This window comes from Meleagris gallopavo, chromosome 1, assembly GCF_905368555.1.
Source record: "Meleagris gallopavo chromosome 1, MGAL_WU_HG_1.1, whole genome shotgun sequence".
NCBI classification, from domain to species: Eukaryota; Metazoa; Chordata; class Aves; order Galliformes; family Phasianidae; genus Meleagris; species Meleagris gallopavo.
Window position 1 is genome coordinate 44,165,946 of NC_139404.1, and position 14,578 is coordinate 44,180,523.

A 14,578-nucleotide genomic window follows, 5' to 3' on the forward strand; every position below is an offset into this window, starting at 1 on the left:
TGCTACTGCTTTTTTGAAGCAGCTTTGGCTCTAAGTTTACTTGTTATGATGAAAAGTTGTTCTGATCTATATGTTTCACAAATCCCAAAGCTGTGTTTGAGGTTGTTGGCTCTAATTTGTAGCAGAGCTCAAGTGGCATCTTCCAGTTGATTAATGTGAATGCTTTACTTTGAGTATCTGCAATACTAAACACACGGTACTTTGAAATATCAACTCCGGTCCTAAATTATTGCAGAAAATAAAGAGGAAGTACTAAAATCTCATCATGTTACAGGAATATCAGGGGAAAAATACTGTGGAGTCTTAACACACAGCCTTATTCACCCCCCTTGGAATCTTAATTACATACAGGTATAGTGCTTTCATTACTGGCTTGAGTAAATATCCATTACCTCCATTAATTTTAACTTTGCTTCAGCAAAAAAATATTGGCCCTGGTTAAATAAAGGGGACGATCAGCTTGAAGAACACAGAGTTTGCTAAAAATGTTTGCTAAAATTTCTGCTTTTACCTATTCAGTACCTAAGAGTCACCACCAAACACACAGCAGAGCATGTGTACCAAGTTTTAGACCATGAACATTGCACTGCTTCAAGAAAACTAGATAACAGGGTTATTACTTCTTCCAAAGTTTTACTACCACTGTGCAATCAAATCTGAGAGGGAGAGAAAGAGGGAGAGGACATTTAAAAGACAGGTATTTGAATTTAATATGACTGAAAGTCACATGGTCTGACACTTCCAATATGACATTTCCTTTTTGATCTTCTCTGCGTGTAATTTATTTGTATCTTACCAGGAACCATCAGTTAATTGGCCCTAGGAACCCCACAGCATGAGGGAAAAACAAGATATGCATATAGACTCAAAGTATTCACAGACTTTCATTAAACAAAGACTATAAATGAAGTGCAAAGATCTTTACAGAACTGCACAGCAATAAAGTTTTAAGCATTTCTCTCCTCAAACTTTGTCGAAAAGTAAACAAGCACATAAAAACATCACAGTGTCCTTAAAAACACAAAAATTAATTCAGCTTTTGCTCTATTTTCTCTTGAAAAGGTACATTACAGAGAATATAACAGCTTTCTTTAATCTCCGTGTAGTTTTGGTAGGCAAAAACTACTTTTATTTCAGATTTCAATAGACAAAATATAAACTGTGGAAGTAAAATGCCAAGGACAGTGAATTCATTTTATAAATAAAAGTGTGAGCATGTATAATATATAAAATATATGAGTTCATATTTGGTGAGCTAATGTACTTACACCTGTTCATTCAGGCTTTGGACCAAAATGCTAGCAGACCTAGTGAATGACATCTGAACAGAGCTGGGTAAAAATAGATCTGTTCTTGTAACTTTATCAAAAGGATCTGACCTGACAAGTGACGACATCTTAGGGGATAAATTGTCTAAATTGGATGTTTCCTCATGTTTTAGGATTGGTTAGTATTACTCAGTACGCATAAAATAGCTGACCTCTATTACAGGACATGTATTCATGGAACTTCACCCATATCTTTAGCTCTACATCAGGTTTATATTATACTCCCATACTCCTGGTTTATAGTACACCAACACTTTCACTGTAGCTTTCTCATTAGCAAATTAATTCAAAAGTAGATTCAACGTAAGATACACTCATACTGTAGATCTTTGGTAGACAGCAGCCTCTAAGATGGCTCCTACTCCCTGAATATCTGATATGCCTACTGCATATCACTATATAGACATTTAAAGAGAGTATTCTTTCCTATATCGCATTTTCGTCCCTTGATAAAAGGAAGATTTGATTTAAAAAACAAAAGTTTCAATAAAAAAATTAAGACAGTATCCACTGCATTTTGGCTCTGCATGTCTGCTCTGTTACTAAGGTTGCCATCTGTCAGCCCATACAGCTTTACCTTAGACTATGCTCCTTTTCCATAAACGTTCACCAACAAGAAGCTCTGACCAGCACACTTGCTGAACTGGTCTTTCAGTACAACTGGGGAAGATTAAACCTGTTATCCACAGTCAGAGTCACCAAGGAAGATAGCTTTGGAGACCATAAAAACACACCACCAGGGATAAAAGCTATACATATTTGTATCAAGGAAAGAGGCAGGTGAGGGCCTGCAAGTGTAGTTTATTGCCAATTAGGAAACAGTGGAAACACCAGCTGCCCTGATGAGCCACTCTCCATTCACATTTGACAGGCTTCTGTAGGTACTGGTGAAGTTCAGAGGGACACGCATTAATAAGGCAAGTGCAGCAACATGCCTCATTTGCTTGAAACCCATCACATTCCTTGTTGACTCAAGCTTTATTTAGTTTCACTGCATGCAAGACTTAGCAACCTTGGGCTGAACATGGGGCTTTGTCTGTACACAGCAAATAGCATCAGCTTCATTTGAGCAGTTTGTTGGGCCAGAAAAAAGTCTGGAGGGCCACAGATCACTCAAGAATGACTTAGTCATATTTAAACAATTCTAGTTGCTAACCACCATAAGCTAAAGCAAAGCCAGGGTTCTGCGTCTGGCCCATTCATTGAGCCATAGCATACTGCAGAAAGAAGGGTTTGTAATTAAAGATCTGTACTTTATGACACACTTTCTACGTCACGATTTTCATGACAGTATTTCCTATCTGTGCAGAAAAGTTGGACTTCTGCTATATTTGTAAATTTTGTGTGTCTATAAGTAGGGCACTGAAACAAAGCATTATTATCTCCTGCCCCTCTTCTGGCAGCTGTGACCAAACTAATAACTGTAATAATTGTACAAATAGTTGAGAAACTCCTGTAGGGAAATACGCTCTCTTTACTGTCCCCCCCACAACACCCCTAATTAACTAGCTAAGTAGCTAACATAGTAGCTGATGGAGAGACTGACAGCACAATATAGACTTTCTAACAGTCAAAAGAAGTAGAAAAACGTGGCAGGATCCACAGAGCAAGTGTTCAGAAGGGACTCCCAGAAAAACCCTAGAAAGAATAAATTAAGCAAGGAAGAAGAAAACTAAAATTAGGCTTGCCAGAGCTGCGTAATTAAAAATAACAAAACTTCTATTATGGAAGTTTCTACCATTCCTGTCAACTTCTTATTCAAAATACAGATATCAAAAGAAACATGACTCCCAAAGGCTTGTTGCATATATTTAAAGTATAAATACAGATAAATAATACATCACTTCAAAAGATTTAGGATAACAAAGACTCCTATCCTATGGGAAAAAGGGACAGGAGAGGAAGAAGCTCTTGTACTGCTTTTGTATCTGCCAGAATGATGTCAGTCATGCTTGAATTGTTCAGGCCACAGTGAGAAAGCACCCTGCAGTAGCATATCCACCTTTCAGACACCCCACAGTAGTTTGTAATAGCGAGTTAATGCTAAATATAGCAGTCAGTTTACAAATATGGCAACAAGAGAATGGAGAAGTTAACGAGCTCAGTTATGTTTATTCCATAAGTCGTTGGCAGGAAAGATCAGAGTAAAGCTTTTCCAAATTCCCTTCCAGCCTAAGGTTAAATGAACAAGCTGGCAGCACCTGCCATAGTGTGCATGGGTGCCCGTTGGAAGTTAAATGACTTGCAAGTGGCCACTGAGCAACCTAGCAGCATGGCTTAAAACATATATTTTCAGTTCCATACTCTAATGAACTGAGATTGGCCAGCAGATGAAGCATCAGCTGGATTGGGGCGATAACCCATTTTTCTTTTCAAAGGAACTATCAAGGAAAGGTTTAGCAAAAGCAGATAGGTCTATATCACTTGGGAGATAAGAACAAGGGGGGAAAAAAACATCCTTCTTTCCCTTCATATGAAGTACAGCTTGAAGATTTTTTAATTTATATTTCAGCAATGCTAATTTTCATTCATAAAGCAAAAGGATGAGATTTCTTGGCATTTTAGATACCAGTTAACATCAACTAATTAAAACAATAATTAGACTATGTGACCACATCTGGGTGACAATTTAGCAAAATGTGTCTTACATAATACAGGGTAATTCTGCATAACAATGGGGCATCTGCTTATCTTAGTTCTCTGCATAGATTCTTTCCACGCATTAACAGCTGCAACACTTCACATGACGAGCTTTTTATGAATTTGATTTGAACTTTCACTGTATTTCCTCTCAGTAGAGATTTAGGGGAAGAATGGTGGGCTCTCCCAGATCTCAGGTAATCTTTTGGTTTTAGTTTATAACCTTAGAAGATGTGCTACTATATTACAGGCAGTCTCAACAGGCGCAATATTTACTGTACATGAAAGTGTTAGCCGTGCGACCAGATGGGTGCGATGCCAGCCAAACTCATCTGTCAGGCTGTCAACACCTTACTTTTTTTCCTGTGGTGACCTATGTGGAAAACTTTCCTGCAAACAGCTGTTCAAATCATAGGCAGACAACAGGTTGTCTTAAACCCACTTTCAACAGTGTATAAAGGATTGTAAATTTGTGGTTTCATCTGCAAGATAAAGAAGATTGAGATCTTTTTTTTGATTTACATTTATGATTTATATTACATTTTCTATTTTCAGAAATTCTTATGGACCTCTTATCTCCACTGGCAAAAAAAAAAAAAAAAAAAAAAAAAGCACACTTGTAGTCCTCTAACCTTTCCCATCTGATGGAAAAAAAAAAGAGATGAGTCCTGAAGGCAGAATTGAATTCTTCCCTTCTTGACCTTTTTTTCTTTGTCTTAAGGGTTCAGCAGCAGATGTGAAAAGATGGCCCAGAAATATGTAACATAAATCTCAGCTGTCAGTGTAATGAAGACTTTTATTTCACAAAACTGAAGATGTTTTATTATGTGAAGCAGTGTCTTTTCCAATAGCACTGGAATTAAACATTCTGAAAGTAACTGAGAACCCCAGTCCTTTACACTTCCAGCAAGAATTAGGTCTACAGCTACAGGCTGTAGAATTTACAAATTGTCTATATCTTCTGCATAATGTTTCCTTCTAGACAAATCTAGGCTTTAAGAGATGCCAAAAGACAATTGATTGCCTTAGGCAAAACTAAGACATAAACAAAGCCCTGCATGACCATGAGTACTAATCATCATGGTGGATTAGGTTCCTGAAGAAAGCACCTGAGACAGTCAGCTAAAATTCCCTTCGCACTCCATGGACAGGAAGACAAACCTGACATATTTTATTTTGCACATCACCTTTAGGATGAAACAAAGTATCCCAAAAATACTCTTTTCTCTGCCTTGATTTCAGACATACCTCACTTCTGGATATCAACAATTCATTGTATAAATCCCTCTTTCAACTCAATTTTGGAAGTAGGACTTAAGTGTCTAAATTTTTTAAATGCTTTTGAGAATCCACTCTGTAATTTTTTTGTAGTTCAATATAAAGTCTTTATGTCATGTACCGGCAAGCTGAGATATGGGCAATTTTAATAAAAGCAACATCAGGATCTCTTTCAGTAGTGGTCTTAGTTCTCTCCAAAAGCTTCAGCAGAATTATCATTCTTTGAAAGCAGAAAGGCAGATATATTCTTTGAACTACCTGGCAACAATAATATCTGTTTGATGCAAAGAAGAACTCTTCTGGGGGCAGCGCAGAGCAGTGTCTTGGTAATATTTAATCACATTTTGGAAGAATGCATTGATTGTAAAGTTCACTGTGCGTAGAGAGACCTGGGAGACTGTGTTCAGCTTAACTGAGCACCAACAGCCTTTATATATAGCCTCACATACGGATGTTTTACTGATTAATTCTCTTCTTAAAACATGACATTTAATTTTCCTTCAAGATACACCCTCTTCACTCTTTTGTTCATGCACACAGATCCAACATTAAAAACAAAAAACACAATATTCAGAAATTCATACTGCTTACTCTTTCATGCCATTTCATGACATTCCCCTTGATAACAATACAGAACATTCCTTCACAAAACGTGGGAGCTGGTTTTGTTTGTTTATCCTTTCTTTTACATCATTCCAAAATGTCAAGTCTGACATTCCATATTTTTGCTGAAATTCTTCTTTGTAGTCTCAGAATTATGGATTGGAAGCTTCACCAGAGCTATATAATTGAGGGTGAAGTTAATCAAATACAAGTGTTACAAACCAGAATTTTAAATGCTATGAGCAAAAACATTTTCCACCCTTCTTCAAAGCTCATTCTGTTCTGTATAAACACCACTCTGCTGATTCTTCAGCCATCATAAACTTTTCTGAGCTTTCTTGATGTAAAGCTGTAGGCAAATAATAGGGGTAAGAAGGTTCAATTCTGAGTTTTTACACACATGATGCAAAGGAAGTCACAGTCTGCCTCTATTTTCATTCTCCCAAGCACATGCTGGGAATGAGAATACCCTCCAGATGTCCTTCCCATTCTTTGAACAGAAAGCCATCATCAAAAGGACATCAGACACAATGGTGTGAAATATATTTGAAAAGAATGCATTAGCTTGAACTCATGTTCATACTATCAAAAACAAACAAAACAAGAGCTGCACAAAGGAGATTAGAACATATCAACAGGGAAGACCAAACCATCTGCTCATCTTATGAAACTATGGAACTCCATTTCTTCAATATTTCCATGTTTGTAGCCCTTGTGTTTATGGAATTGGGGAAGTTGCTGATTTTGAGTTACTTAAAAAAAAACAAAACAAACAAAAAAAACCCACTAAATAAACAAAAAATTCCTGTTAGGTTCACCCAGCACATTATACATGGGCAAAAAAAAAAAAAAAAAAAAAAAAAGTATCTTATTTAATCTCTAGATTGGCAGACTTTGTGTTAAAATCATTAAAAAGTGGACAATTCCTTCCAAAAACCATAACTTATCATGCTTGATTTATAAAGTGAAAAAAAAAAAAAAAAAAAATTATGCCAACTTTCCAACTTTCCTTGTTTTTTCTTTTTTTTTTTTTTTTTTTCTATTTTGTGGAAATGTTCTTGAATGTATGACAATACAAAGCAATTTGAGCACTGACTTCTGCAGACGTGCCCTGACAATAAAATTAAAGCATGTGTATTTAAAAGTAGTTAAGTGCCAGTGTATCTGCCCAGGTACTACTCAGAGGTATAAGTGGATGAAAGGGAGCAGTTGCCTTAAGAAGTCCTCATCCTTTCTCTCAGCTATCCTGCACTGCAGTTCCCGTACCCTCAGTGTAACCAACATGGCTGTTGTGGGGCTGTCATGAAAAGTGAGTATGTGTAACTACTTTTCTTACTTTTCTTAATCCAAATCAAGTAAAGTAAGGAAAATATCATTTTCTGCTGGGAAGGAAATGTTGTGGGACAAGATGAGATCTTTCATTAGGGTGAGTGCAGTTCTCAAGAAAAGCAGACAAATCTTTCTACAGATCCAAAACAAGTCACAGACTTAATGCAAGTGCTCTTTGGCAAAAATCTCTGAATTTCTCCCAGTTAAGTCAATCTATTTGGTAATATCACAGTAAAAAATAATAGGAGCGAGCAGATCAGCTGGGGAATACAGCCAAAGGAATGAAGATGGGACAGCGTAGGGTGTGATGAAAGACAAGAAATATCACTGTTCAAAAAAGGGAGCCTTTACTGTGGTGGATGTAGAAACGTATGCATGAGTTTTGCATGTATTGTTCTGACATAATTTGGTTCCCCTAGAGACACGTGTTTTGTGGGATGATTGTTTCCGATGATGAGTTGGTGATGCTGGGGTGAGACAGAAGTTATTTGGTCCCTTACAGTTCGGGGCTTGGGGAGATTATCTCTCAGAGTGATCTTGTGATGAGCAATCCAGTTTAGATGGATTAATAAAGGCTCAAACACAACATTCAAGAGTTTATCAGCTAAGCCAACAAAACCAATACAATCTTAGCTTTTAGTAAAATAATGTGATTCACTACCTGCTAAAATTAGTCAATTACCTTGTGCTAGTTGGTACGAATAGGAGGTCTGTGATCACCACACTTCAGTGGACCCGCTTGAGCCTGGTTTTGTGTTTCTGACTCCTTACAAGCACAGAACTCTTGGGCAGAGACAGTCCTATAGACTGAAAGTGACTGAGTCTAATGCTAAGATCACTGTCACTCTTCCATACACACATGGACAGTAACTTCAGTGCAGATTTTCAAGAGACAAAGCTCAAGTGCCTTCAGAGAGGTTCCAGGCTGCTGCTGGCTCACCGGTGTGCCTACATGTGGGTGCCAGCTCAGGTTGCCAAATCCTTATCAACTGATCTTTCAAATACACAGGGAATCTCTAACACAAAAATACATTGTTTTAGCATGCTAGCCTAATTCAGATGTTTCAATGGAATGGTGTGGAAATAATTGAGTAGTCCTTGTTAAGACCATTGCTTGTCCTTGGTTTGTAGTTCTAATTGCAAAAATGTTTGTGCACAATAGACAATATGCTCAGTGTTTTCAGTATCTAAGAATCACATTAAGAATAAACACTAATGACATTTTTCAAGATACATAATCCGCTTGTTTATGAGACTCAGTATGTCTGAAGAGGAGATTTTGATTATTTTAATACAGTCCTGTGGTGGCTATTGTTGACTTTCCAATAGGCAAATGGACAGCTTGACAGCTAAATACTTGACGAGGTTTCATACTTAAGTATCTCCAAGATCTGTAATTTTCCAAGTAAATTAGATCTTACATTTGGGTTAAGGCATATAATAATCCAAGTGATATGTTGGTAAAAGAAATATCTTTATTAACATGTAGGAAGCAGCTGGAAAAATAATGTATTATCAACAAGAACTTGTACTCTGGTCAACGCAAAATAAAGCCTTTGCAAAATGTTAACAAAACGTACATTCCAAGTACTGCTGTAGTTAAACTTCCTTGCTATGAACCTCCAACCCTCTTCACCAAAGCAAACAAACAGCAAAAGTAGATGCAATATATTACTTTTTAAGAATACAATTTTTCTAAACACGTATCTTCAGAACATAGATTTCAAATTAGTGATCACTTTTCAAATACTTATAATTCTTACAGGTATATAAACTTATATTCATGCTGTCTCATCTTTCCAACTCCCTAACATAATGATAGCAGCCTATATGCCAACATCTCCTAGACAATATGATCACAGCCTCTCTTAGCCCTCAGAAATATAAAAATAGCTAACTTTTCACTCAAATGTTTAACAGATCATTTAATCATCAGCCTAAGCATGTGCATATGAAATAAACATCTTCAGTCTGCAGACATATCTCAGGACAACAAGATACCTACCCTCTTCAGAAGTTATCTTGAAGAAGGAACTTCAGAGATACCACTATATTTATGTCATTCCTAAGATACAAAGGTAGCATCGCCACCCAGGCTTAAAATGGGAACCATCTTGATGAGTTCTGTGACAAACTCAGATGGCACCCTCCTCCCATCAGACCTTTTCTGGAATGCTGCCCAACCAATGACAACTTTCTAGACACCAAGAGGAACATCACATTCACAGCTTACAAATACCACATATAGAAAAACTTAGGATAATATGCTTACCTCCACAAACTGGCAGCCTTCCCAAATACCACAGTAAATATGATCTAATTCCAGTGAACTGGTTATATGCCAAGTAAATACAGTATAATGGCCAAAATGTGCATTGGGAATGGAAGGAGAAGAAGCCTCACAGCATGGCTGAATGCTTCCCATAATGTGCCTTATATAACAAGTCATCATTTTCTTTTACATAACATCTGAAAGAGAAAGGGAGAAAGTTTCGCTGCTAGTTTTTACAGATTTTTGCAGACAGTAATAACATCTCAGCATAGTAAGGAATAATACATACCATGTATGTATTGTTTGTATCTATTCCAAAATGAGTACTTGCAATGAAGTAATGTTCTATTTAGTGAAATTTTAAGCAAAATTTTACTAACCAAGCTTTACTTGCTTCCTCAGTTAAACAAAAAGGTAATGAAAACGTTGCAGCCAGCAGAACTGTAGCATGCAGCAGCACAAGAGCTCCATAAATTTAAAGCTGTTTGTCATCTTCTTTGGAGAAAAAAAGAAGAAATTTAAGGTAAAACCTCCCAGCTGTGTTGCCAAGGGGTTTGGATTGTTTTGTGACACATCTACAGAGTTGAGGGGTTTGGGTATAATGGCGCTATTTGCAAAAGGGCATCTCATGTATTACTTATGACCTGTTTTTGCTCCTTGGTAGAGCTAATGGAATAGCTGTTCAGTAGAAAAATCCCTTTGGTGCCTAATAAACTACAGTGAGTTTAAAAATTATATAACTTCCAATTTGAGGCTGCATTTTCACTTGCTTTGTGCGAAAGACTTAATCTGGGCTACTTCTTTGGCTGTGCTACAGAACTGTATTTAAATCATTACAGAAGAGCATAAGATTGGTATACTTGAGGCAGAAAATGGGGAGGCTGCACACATCCATATTCAGCTCACTAAAATTTCAAGTCCTCTCAAGAAGTATTGGTTTCTCTCCTGTGACACTACAGGAAGTTCAGTAATTAGCATGCTGCTGGTCCCAGCTGTTGTGTTAACTGGAAGTATTAAATTAGACTAGATGGAAAATACTGAGGTAAACAAAATACCTTGAAATTGCCAGGAGATGTGGGTTCAATCATCTATCAGATGTTAATGATTGAAGGGACCTATAATTAACAACGATAGCATTGCAAAGTATTTGAATGTTCCATTGCTGTGGGGCACATCACAGACACCAAGTATTAATTATGACTTTTTAAATTTCATCTGTCCTCAGAGACCCATTGTAGCTTCACCGAGGAGCACATCTTTGAGGGTGTCTTCGACTTCATCATGTGCTCAGTCTCTCACGGAATGCACTGGCATCATTGCCTTCCTACAGCAGAGTTCAATTTATGTTTTTCAAAGCCGCCTCTTCTCAGTTGGCAGTAACTGACAAGCCTTGCCCAGGGCTTTGTTCACTGGATATGCCCTTCCAGGACAGTTTTCACTTGTAATCTTTCCAGGGATGTGTCATCTCAAGTTTGTTTTACTTGGATAACTATTAAAATCTCATCAGCACAGCACTTTTTTGCCCCCCTATATTTAATTAAAGGTGTGCATTATAACAGAATCCTATCAGTTCAAAAGAAAAGAGAACCTGATCAACCACCATGGAGCAACATTATCTGCTGGGCTACAGAAGGTTAGGAGTAAGATGACCAATGCTTTTAACCAAGTAAGGAATAAAGAAGTTGAGCAATCAATATGACCAGAGCACAGTTTCAAGCCCACATAGGCAAACTGGTATAGACCTCTCCATGAATGTCAGTGGCTGATCGGACCTGATGTGAGATGAAAGACTGAAGTTCCCACAAAACCATATCATTTTAGCAAAATGCCTTGGTTTTAAACAGCACCTTGCACACTAATCTTATTAAGAATAATGCCTTCACTTGATACATAAAGAAAAATGCTTTTCTGTCTCATTGTACATCTCAGTTTCATGATATTTTGGCAGTGGAATTTTTCTCTACCCATTCTGACAGTCACTTGTTTTGCTCAGCACTGAAGATCTCTCCCACCCAGTGACACAGCTATTTGCATAGAGTTCCCAGAGCTGCACTAAGCAAAACTAATACGTCCCTGAAGCTACAAGTAGGAGGTCACGCTTCTGCTGTTCATCTCTTACTAGCTCTGCTACTCACCAAACCCTATCTTTGGCTATTTTACTGTCTCAAAATGGCAGGGGGGAGAGATAGGGTTAGATAGTTTTCTCCTGTAATGTGTAGGAGGATATATCAGCTCTCAAAAGGGCCTGACAAAAACTGTCCAATGAATGAGCAAAGCACAGCTCAGATTAGGGAAGAGGTGCAAGACCTCCCCCTTCCCCATAAGTAAAGTGGTGCCTCCTCCTGCCTGCTTTTCTGTTTGCATTATTTTTAACCTTATCTGGTTCCCTGACTCAGTTCACAATCCCCAAACAGTTGTGTCAACAACTGAGTGAATGACAGCCTGAGTGTAGAATTTCTTCAGCTTGTTTCTCTCTAAAGGCCACATGTAGCCTGAGCAGTATTTTGCTTCAGGCAAGTCTACCATGTTCATTTAAGAGAAGACTAAGTGTGGAGGTGTTACCAGCCTGAGGAAGATAAAATCTGGTGCATTTATCTTGTAGTAAGTTTATATTAATCCACTGCACACTCTGCTCTACCAGAACAGAAAAAATAACATTACAATTGATGAGCAGCTAAGATTGTGATGTATTCCAAAATCACAGTTCTCAAGTTTGTCTTTTTACTTTCAAGGTTTAGTTTCTACATAACGTTGAGGTAAGCTTTTGTACCTTACTATCACTAAAGTTTCACAACTGCTCTCTACAGATACAAAACTTTTGCACTAAAGAAGCTGTGATAATTCAGACTATGTTTCATAAATCATCTCAGAAAAAGCAAATCTGAGCAGCAGGAAAGGACTCAATTTGGCAATGAGCCAGCCCCTTCACTTGCTTGAGAAATGTTTGGCTTCAGGGATACATTTCAGAAAAACACTTTCAACTATCACAGAATCATAGAATTATTAAAGTTGGAAAACACTTTCAGGATCATCAAGTCCAGTCATCTCATTGCTAAACCATCTTTCTTAAATACCTCCAGAGATGGAGATTCTACCACATCCCTGGGAAGCTCATTCCAGTGCTTGACCACCCTCTGTGAAGAAGTTCTTCACAATGTCCAGTCTAAACATCCCCTGGCACAGCTTGAGACTACTTCCTCACATTTGATCACTTCTCACCTGAGAAAAGAGACTGACAGAACATTATTTTGTGATACCTTGCCATTAGGAAATATGAGCTAAGTTTACTACTGTGATTAGGTTGATCATCAAAACTGCAGAAAAATAATGAGAACATTTATCTTGACTAGGATCTTCTGTGAATACATTAGTTCAGAAAGGGAAGTTTCCGCCAGCTGAGTTTGGGTGGCTACACAGCTAATGTTTAGGAGAGTGTCTCAAAGACCAGCTACCAGGACACCAGCTGTACATTGTGTGAAACCTCTTTCTCCACTAGACTTAGAAAATCTGTGGAACGGCTAGACGCAGAAGATCATAACTTGACACTGACATGTAGTTAACTGTTAGTGTCCTGCCTGTGTCATGTATTTGTCTGTTTCTAAATGAAACTAAGAGCTCCTTTCATTCATTTTATTTCACCATTAAATCTTGCCCAATGATAGGATTTCAGGTTAGTATAAGAAATACTGGAAAATTCCATTCCCAGGGTGAAACCGGTCACTCTGTGGATCATGGACACAGCAAGTTCAGCAGAAACAAGTGCCTCCACTTAACATTCCTGAGTTGTCCATCTTCCACTGAGCTCCACGGCAGAAGGAATTTTCTTCCTTCATAAGCAGTAGAACAGCAAGTAAGAGACCTAAAGGTGAGATTCCCTTTAGATCTCTTTACAATGGGTTGTGGCATCTCTAGTCCATGGAAATAAAGAAGCTACCTTCTCTATAAAAAAAAAAGTCCAGTGCATTTAAAGATCACTATATTCTTTTAATACCAAAACAGTAATTTCATTTATTTGACGTACTCCCACTTAAATTTTTATTTCCCCAACTCTAAAGACCCATAATTCTTTTTAAAAAAGGACAAAAGTAATGATCTGAGATTGGCAAGCAGCAAGTCAAAGCTTCATCTAAGTTCTATTACTACATTTCTCTCATCACTCATTATTTGAGCTGCAAAATATAAACATGCCCAGATCCACTGCTAAACTAAATCAGCTGATAAGTATGGAGCAGTACACACCTAATAGAGATAGTGTACTTTCAAATGATCCTTTGTAATGCAAGCTGAGCGTGCTAAAACTGAGTGGTTTGGCTATATCAAAATTCTCAAGCAAGTCAGACTGCTTAAAAATTTTCACATAAAGGCTAGTACAAACAAACAGTTTGGGAAGTAATGCTACACACTAACATCATGCAAGATCTTCAGTCACCTCCATCTCTGCCAGCCAAGCTCAAAAGGAGAAGCAGCAGCTGAGGTAAAGATGTCACTCAACACAGTGACCAAAATGCAGATCAATTATCAGACCTTAGATGACACTTACATTTTATCCTTCCAATGTTTCACTAATTTTAATGCTCATTTAAGTGGGTCTTCTCAAAAGTTGTGAAAATTTCTGGGTTATACATAACTATATAGTTACAGGAGTGCTTAACTTTCAGGGCAGTACTGCTGATTTTCCCCATTCCTGTCCTTATCCCATCCCACCTTTGTCTTTTTTAAGCAATAAATTTGGTCCAATAAAATTCCTTTCTGCTGGGCATTTCTGTGAACTTTTTGATCAGATTAGAAAACGTTGTAAGCATGATCCTCAGTTCTCACAAGGCCTTCCCTCACTAAATTACTGTCATTCACCCAACTGACTTGTACTTCAGCAGAACTGTAACACAACTGCTCAGTGATCTTGAGGAAGCAGCAGCAAACCTTTTCTCCTACTGTAAATTCTCAGTTACTGCCAGATAGAGGGAAAAAAAAAAAAAAGAAAAAAAAAAAAAAGGGAGTATGACTGCAAGGATATAGCTTAAAAAAAAAAAAAAAAATCAGACCAATATCCATGTTCTACATGTAAGGTACAGTACCTAGAAGAAAGAAAAGAAGCATGCCTTAGGTCAAAACGTCAATGTTCCTAGCA